The 8122-nt window shown below is 40.3% G+C and overlaps 1 pseudogene; it reads right to left on the reverse strand.

The window, feature by feature from the left end:
* LOC107640395 overlaps nt 6750–8122 on the reverse strand; it is a 4305-nt pseudogene continuing 2932 nt past the window's right edge.

An 8122-nucleotide genomic window follows, 5' to 3' on the forward strand; every position in this document is an offset into this window, starting at 1 on the left:
CAGACGGAAAATCCGTCTGAAAATCCGTCTGTAATTATAGACGGAAAATCCGTTTGAAAGTGCGTCGCCTTTGGGAAATGGGTAGAAAATTTACAGAGGGAAAATCCGTCAGTAACTGGTAAAAATCCGTCTGTAATTTTCTGATGGAAAAAAAATCCGTCGGTAAATAATTTCCGACGGGGCTTTTACAGAGGGACAAAATCCGTCGGTAACCAAAAATCCGTCTGTAATAAAGACTAAATCTGTCTGTAAATCTGTCTGTATTAATCCATTTTCTAGTTGTGAGCTATTTCAATCACTCCCATCAACTGCGTCCAAAGACTGCGTGAACTCGGCTAGGTGCTCTTTGCGACGTGTAGGTCGCTCTGTCATTGCTATTTTTGTCACTCCTGCCATTGCTGCCATCGTCGTTGCTCCCTTAATCGCTGACCTGTGTCTGTCCTCCCTCATCCAAGTAAGTTGCCCTCATCCCTCTTCCTATTCCATCCCCGTTTTTACTTCATTTTAAATAAAAAAAGCTTAACCCCATTTTGAACTCTAACCTTATCCGATCCTTTTTTAGTGACTGTGGTACGTGGTTCAGATGTTCTCACCACCTCGCATTCTCGTTGCCAGACCTACTTAGTTCCTGTCACATCGCCGTCTTCTGCTTCCTCTTATCATAATTCCTCCATCATTGTGTTCTTGGTTCTGTTTTTGCAATGTGGCTGAGTTCACTAACTTTACTTTTCACCGAGGTTTTTTTTTTCAGATTTTATTCTATAAATTTTTTATACTTAATTTTTTCAGGTTTTCAATTTTAAATTTTGACGTAGGTTTAAATAATTTGTTTAATTTGATGTAATTAATTATTATTGAGTTGTAGCTAACTCTCTTGTTAATTGAATTATCTTAATATCAAAAATATATTCAAACAATCAGAAGAAAGCTATGAAATACAACATAAAAGTTAAAGCTTGCAAAGGATTTTTTCTTGAAAAACTTAAGGTAAAATGGGTAGAAGTAGTGCCTTTTATCTTGTAAGTTATGATTGCTAATTGTTTTATTGAAAATACTAAGGTAGTGGAGAGGAAGACAACCAGTATTTTTATAATGTTGTAATTTGGTATATGATAATGTTAATAATCACTTGTTTGTATGTTTATGGTTTATTGAACATCAATAGTTGAATTTATAGTAGAATTGAAACATTTTTTGAGAAGATTGAGTATGACAGTTGAGTGAAACTAAAACTTTAGTAAACTTTTTTAAAGAAAGAAATGGATTAAAAATTTTTATTGATATTTAAGAAATTCCTTTACAAAAGCATACTAGGAATTTGAACATCCCTAGCCCTCATGCTGGTGCATCATTAAAAAATCCTTGAAAATCGGGAAAAAGAGGGCACCAATTAAATGAGATTTACTACTTAGTTGTAGTATTTTTTTAGGTTACAAGCGTGCTAGGACCTTGGGAGCTTCCGCCCTTGGAGGTCGGACACCTTGTAGTAACTTTTACCTAAGACCTCTACTATCTTGTAAGGTCCTTTCTAATTTGCAGCCAGCTTTCCTTCTCTCAACTTTTGCACTCCGATGTCATTTCGGATCAGGATGAGGTCATTGGTACTGAAGTTCCTCTTAATCACCTTTTGATTGTATCTTAGAGCCATCCTTTGCTTCAGAGCTTCCTCCTTAATCCGAGCTCTTTCTCGGACTCCATGGAGGAGGTCGAGCTCTTCTTTTTGTACCTGGGTGTTACTTCTTTCATTGTAAAATATGACTCTAGGTGATTCTTCAACTACTTATATGGGGATCATTGCTTCCATTCTATAAGCAAGTTGGAAGGGAGATTCTCCCGTTGTGAAATGTGGAGTGGTCCGATATGCCCATAAGACTTGAGGAAGCTCATCCGCCCAAGCCCATTTTGCGTCTTGTAGTCGGCGTTTTAGCCCGGCTAATATGACTTTGTTGGCAGCTTCAGCCTGTCCATTAGCCTAGGGGTGCTCTATTGATGTGAACTGGTGTTTTATTTTTAGGTCGGCCACCAAGTTCCTGAAAGTTGAGTCAGTAAATTGAGTCCCATTGTTCGTGGTGATGGAGTGGGGGACTCCAAACCTCATGACAATGTTCTTATACAAAAATTTCCGACTTCTTTGAGTAGTAATTGTTGCTAGAGATTCTACCTCAATCCATTTAGTGAAGTAGTCAATCCCTACTATGAGGTATTTGACTTGGCCTGGTGCTTGTGGAAATGGTTCAAGTAGATCAAGGCCCCATTTTGTGAATGCCATGGTAAGGAAACAATGATGAGATCTTCAAGAGACACCACATAGAAATTAGCATGTTTCTTGCAATGCGGACATACCTTAACAAATTCGGCTGCCTCTCTACAAGGTCGGCCAGAAGAAGCCAGCTCGGATCACTTTTTTTGCCAGTGACCAAGCTCCCAAGTGGTTTCCACATATGCCACTATGCACGTCTTCTAAGACTTCCTTTGTGTTGGAGGTCGGGACGCATTTTAAGAAGAGTGTTGAGATCCCTCTTTTATATAAGACATTATAGACCAGTGTATAAGTTTGTGCCTCCTTTACGAGCCTTCTGGCTTCCTTTTTGTCCTTGGAGAGTATGTCGAATTTGAGGTAGTTGACTATAGGAGCTATCCACCCTAAATGTTGATTTGATATGGTCAGTACTTCCTCTTCCTTTGATATGGATGGCAGTTGCAGAGTCTCTTGGATGAGACTTCTATTGTTGTTCCCTGGCTTTGTACTAGCTAATTTTAATAGGGCCTCAGCTCGGGCATTGGATTCTTGGGCTATATGTCGGACTTCACTTTCCAAAAAGTGTGTTAGTTGTTCTCGAGTCTCATCCAAGTACTTCTTCATAGTGGGGTCTTTAGCTTTATAGGTGTCATTAATTTGCGAAGTTATTACTTGCGAATCACTGAACACCACTACTTTTTCTGCCTCCACTTCTTTAGCCAGCTTTAAGCTAGCTAATAGGGCTTCATACTCTGCTTGATTATTGTTGGAAGTGGGAAACTCGAACCTTAAGGATAGATCTATCTAAGTTCCTTGGTCGCTTTCAAGAATAACACCAGCTCCACTTCCAGCTTTATTTGATGACCCATCTACATACAAACTCCATATAACTGATTTTCTTGGGCTTTCCATATATTCAGCGATAAAAGTCAGCAAGGTATTGCAATTTAATGGTTGTCTGAGCTTTGTACCTTAGATCGAACTCGGTAAGTTCCACCGCCCATTGTAGCATTCTTCCAGCCAAGTCCATTTTTTGTAGAATGTGTTTCATTCGTTGGTTGGTGCGGACTTTGATGGTATAAGCCTGAAAGTAAGGTCGAAGGCTTCGAGATGTGAGAATAAAGGCATAAGCAAACTTTTCTATCTTTTGGTAGTTCAACTCTGCCCCCTTGTAGGGCTTTGCTGATGAAATAGATAGGCTGTTGTCCCTTTTTATCTTCTCGGACCAGGGTTGAAGCTATAGCTCGGCTTCCCACTGCTAAGTACAACACGAGCTCTTCCCCTTTATTAGGTCGGCTGAGTATGGGTGGTTGTCCCAAGAATGCTTTAAAGTCTTGGAAGGCTTGTTCACATTTTGGGGTCCATTCGAATTGCTTCCCTTTCCTCAAGATTGAGTAAAGGGGAAGTGATTTCCGGACTAACCCGGCTAAGAATCTGGATAGAGCTGCCAACATTCCATTTAGTTGTTAGATCTCTTTGACACAAGTCGGACTCTTCATGTTGAATATAGCTTGACATTTTTTTGGATTTGCTTCTATGCCTCTTTGGGTTAACATGAACCCTAGGAACTTCCTAGCTTCTACTGCAAATGTGTATTTTGAGGGATTTAACCTCATTTCATGCTTCCTTATAGTAGAGAATACCTCAGAGAGGTCAGACAAAAGTGTCTCCTCCTCTTTGGTCTTAACAAGTATGTCGTCCACGTATACCTCCATGAGTTTTCCTATGTGAGTGGAAAACACTTTGTTTATTAACCATTGGTATGTAGCCCATGCGTTCTTTAATCCAAAAGGCATTACTACATAGCAATAGTTAGCTTTTGGAGTTATGAACGAAGTCTTCTCTTGATCTGGCTTATACATCATAATTTGATTATATCCCGAGTAGGCATCCATAAAGGACAAGTATCTATAGCCTGATGCTGAGTCGACCAGAGCATTAATACTGGGGAGTGGATAAGGGTCTTTAGGGCAGGCTTTATTGTGATCGGTATAATGGACACACATTCTCCACTTTCCGATTTTGTTTTTTCACCAACACTTCGTTAGCTAACCATAGTGGATATTTTACCTCCCTTATAAACCCTGCCTCCAGTAAGGCTTGTCTTGCTTTTCTATGACTTATGTCGGTTCTGGTCCGAGCTTCCTGCGTTTTTACTGAACAGGTCAGGAACCTGGGTATACTGCAAGTTTATGGGACATCAGATCGGGATTTATGCCGGACATGTGGGAAGCTTTTCAGGCGAAGAGATCGGAGTTTTTCCTTAACAGGTGCACGAGCTGTTTCTTTAGGCTTCCTTCTAGGTTTGCCCCTATGCTCGTTGTCTTGTCAGGATGGTTTCCAATTTGTACTTCTTCTATTTTGCCCTTAGGTTGGGGGCGCAATTCTTCACGAGTCCGGACCCCTCCTAACTCGATGGTGTTGACCTCTTTGCCTCCTGGATTGCCTTTCAAACTAAGGCACTCATTGTAACATTTTCGTACTAACTTTTGGTCCCCTTTTATAGTGCCGATCCCTTCTGCTGTGGAAAACTTCATGCAGAGATGAGGAGTAGAGGCAACAGTCACAAGTCAGTTTAGGGTAGTCCGGCCTATTAAGGCATTGTAGGCCGAGTTTACATCGACTACAATGTAGTCGATGCTTAGTATCTTTGATCTAGTACCTTTTCCGAAAGTGGTGTACAATGAGATATAACCAAGAGGTCGGATTGGGATATCTCCCAGTCCGAAGAGGCTGTCGGGATATGCCTTTAGATCTTTTTCTTCTAACCCGGGCTTATTAAAGGCGGGTTTAAGCAAAATATTAGTAGAGCTACCTTGGTCTATCAAGGTTCTGTGGAGGTTAGCGTTTTCCAGGATCATAGTTATCACCACTGATGGGTCATCATGCCAGGGTAATATTCCTTGAGCATATTCTTTAGTGAATGAGATAGTGGATAGGTCGGTCAATTGACTGTCTTCCCTCACTTGGTATACCTCCTTGAGGTGTCTTTTCCGTGAGGATTTTGATATTTCTCCTCCTGCAAACCCACCATTGATAATATGTATATGTCACTTTGGGATGTGAGGAGGGCGTTCTGGTCGTCCCCCTTCTTCGTCCTGTCTTCTTTTCCTCGAGTCGTCTGATCTGTCAGCTAAATATCTGTCAAGTCGGCCTTCTCTGGCCAATTTATCTATGAAATTCTTCAAGCCGTAACATTCATTGGTGGAATGTCCGTACATCTTATGATACTCGCAATATTCTTTCCGACTTCCAGCTTTCTTGTGGTTAATCAGACGAGGGGGCGGAAGTTTCTCTGTGTGGCATTTCTCTTAGTAAACATCCACCAGAAAAACCCTTAGAGGAGTGTAGTTGTGGTACTTTCGGGGCTTCTCTATATTTTGCTCCTCCTTCTTCTTGGGCTCCTTTTCTTTTTTCCGAGGATAATAAGAACAAGGTTCTCTGAGCCGAAAATTTTTCTCCATGTTGATATATTTCTCTTCCCTTTCTTGGATCTCGTTTAAAGAAGTCGGGTATCGTTTGGATATTGACTGGGAGAAAGGTCTCTCTTTGAGACAATTGATTAAGCCCATGATCACGGCTTCAGTGGGCAAATTTTGAATTTCCAGGCAGGCTTTGTTGAACCTTTCAATATAGTTGCTTCACTCCCAACAAGCATGGAGCGTGCTTGGTTTTATCCTTTTGGATAGAGAACCTGGTTAAGAATTTTCTAGCATGATCGTCGAAGCTGGTTATTGACCTGGGTGGTAAGTTATCAAACCACTTCATGACCACCTTCGTCAGAGTAGTCGGGAAGGCTTTACAACGGGTGGCGTCTGAGGCGTCGGTCAAGTACATTCTGCTTTTAAAGTTGCTGAGGTGGTGGCTTGGATCAGATGTGCCGTCATAGAGGTCCATATCGGACGATTTGAAATTCTTGGGAACTTTATCCCTCATGATCTCTTCTGTGAATGGGTCTTCTCCCCCTAGGGGGTTTTCTTTCCGATCTGTTCGATTATTCCCCTTCTGAAGATCTGCTTCTAGCTTCCGGAGCATGTCTTCCAGTTATTTTCGTCGTCTCACCTCTCTTTGCAACTCCCGTTCTGCTTTCCGTTGTCGTTCAGCCTCATGCTCAAGCTGTTGCCGTTGATCTCCCTGGCCATGAACCAGGTCTAGGATCTCGGTTGTATGAGGACGGTCCTCATCCTCGGGATGGTGGACTTTAGAATGGATCCTCCTTAGGTGAGGATTTTCCGAGGTCCTTTCCCCGTGAGGTCCTTGGTGTTGTGGTGAAGGAGGAAGCACGGGGGCCTGACCTTCTAGCTGAGCTTCTTGCTCAGATTTAGATGCCGTGTGGCCGTCTTCGCGCTCATGGTCCGCTATTTGTCAGAGGGAGAATTCTAGGTCCTCGACAACGGCGCCAATGTTTCGAGGGTTATTTGAAACATTGATTTGGGCCTGAACATGAGGTCCAGATCCCTTAGTATGACAGCGCCCGACCTCTTTGGTGTCGAGGTGCCGTCTGTCCGAGTTACTCGTGAGGAGGTGGCGGATGGTACCTGCAAGAGACTCCGATGCTTAAGTTAGCAAGGACTTTAAGCATATTTTTATTATATTAGAATGTAAATTATACTTGGAGGTACCAGTGTATTTATAGTAGAGTTGATAACCACCTTTGTTGGGGTAGTTCCATCTTTTCTAATGGATAATTGTTCCCTTTATCTCGAAAGTTTGTTGGGATCTATCTTTTAAGGGAGATAGAGTTAGTAGGAGAGATTTTTTGGAGGTAGTTACCCGCCTTGGATAGATAGGGCTTAGCCTCCTTACATCGGTGTCCGACCTCTTTAAAGAGGTCGGGCTTGTCGTGGAGACCACATTTTTTGTGGATTTTTTTATTTTATGGAGTCTGACTTTTATTTGTTGGGTCAGGATATTAGCGGTTATAATGGTTTTGGACAAAAATTACGTATATCAAACCAGCATTTTACCGCAATGTTAATATCATGCAGAAAAAGTTTTAGCTCAATAAAATGTCTAGTTCTTTCCGTGGCTCTGTTCAATTCGTTGATTATTTTGATAAAATAACGTGAATTGAAAATAAATAAATATAAGTTGTCGAGTATATAGAGTTGGAATATAATATGTTAGAAACTTCCAAGCCTCAAAGGACACAATGCCCGTATATCCATCTTTTTGTTCGACAACAGAAGATGCCCATATTAAAATTCAGTGGATAAATTATAAGCGTGCGTACACTTCTCTGCCTAAAAATCTTGTTAGCCACCACATCCATACTCACCTGAAATTTCAAAATAAAATAAAAATAAGAACAACAATTTGTATGCAAATTTTCTTAGAAAATGGAGCACTTCTATGCTGTCCAAAGGATGGTAATTAAATGAGTCAAATGACACAACCATCAGTATATATAGAATAGAGAATACGACCCCAAAAAATAAAGGAACTTATTATTACTAAAACGTTGTAAGCTTTGAACTTTTTCACTGTAGGGAATTTTCTTGTGAACTTATAGGAGCCTTTCTATGACAGGCACTTCCACTCATTTAGTGCCTTAGGTAAAATTTATTTGATAACGAAAAAAAAAAGAAAAAAAAAAGAAATTACTTGCTAATTAAGTCAAGAATATATTGCATCAGATTGGCATGGTTTGGGGTTGCGAACCATTCTTAGTCGGCAAATTTTTCAATGTTCATGGAATATATATATTTGCAAGTAAAAACTAAAAAGTTTAAAAAATACTAATAATTTAAACTTTTATTTTAAACAAATTTTTTTATTTGAGTAAAGTGGTAATTAGTTCACTAAAGATTTTAATATCAGATTAATTAGTTTCTAAAGAAATTAAAAAATATTAATTAGATCTTCTATGATAACAAACAGGAA

Source organism: Arachis ipaensis, chromosome B05, assembly GCF_000816755.2.
Source record: "Arachis ipaensis cultivar K30076 chromosome B05, Araip1.1, whole genome shotgun sequence".
In the NCBI taxonomy this organism is placed as follows: Eukaryota; Viridiplantae; Streptophyta; class Magnoliopsida; order Fabales; family Fabaceae; genus Arachis; species Arachis ipaensis.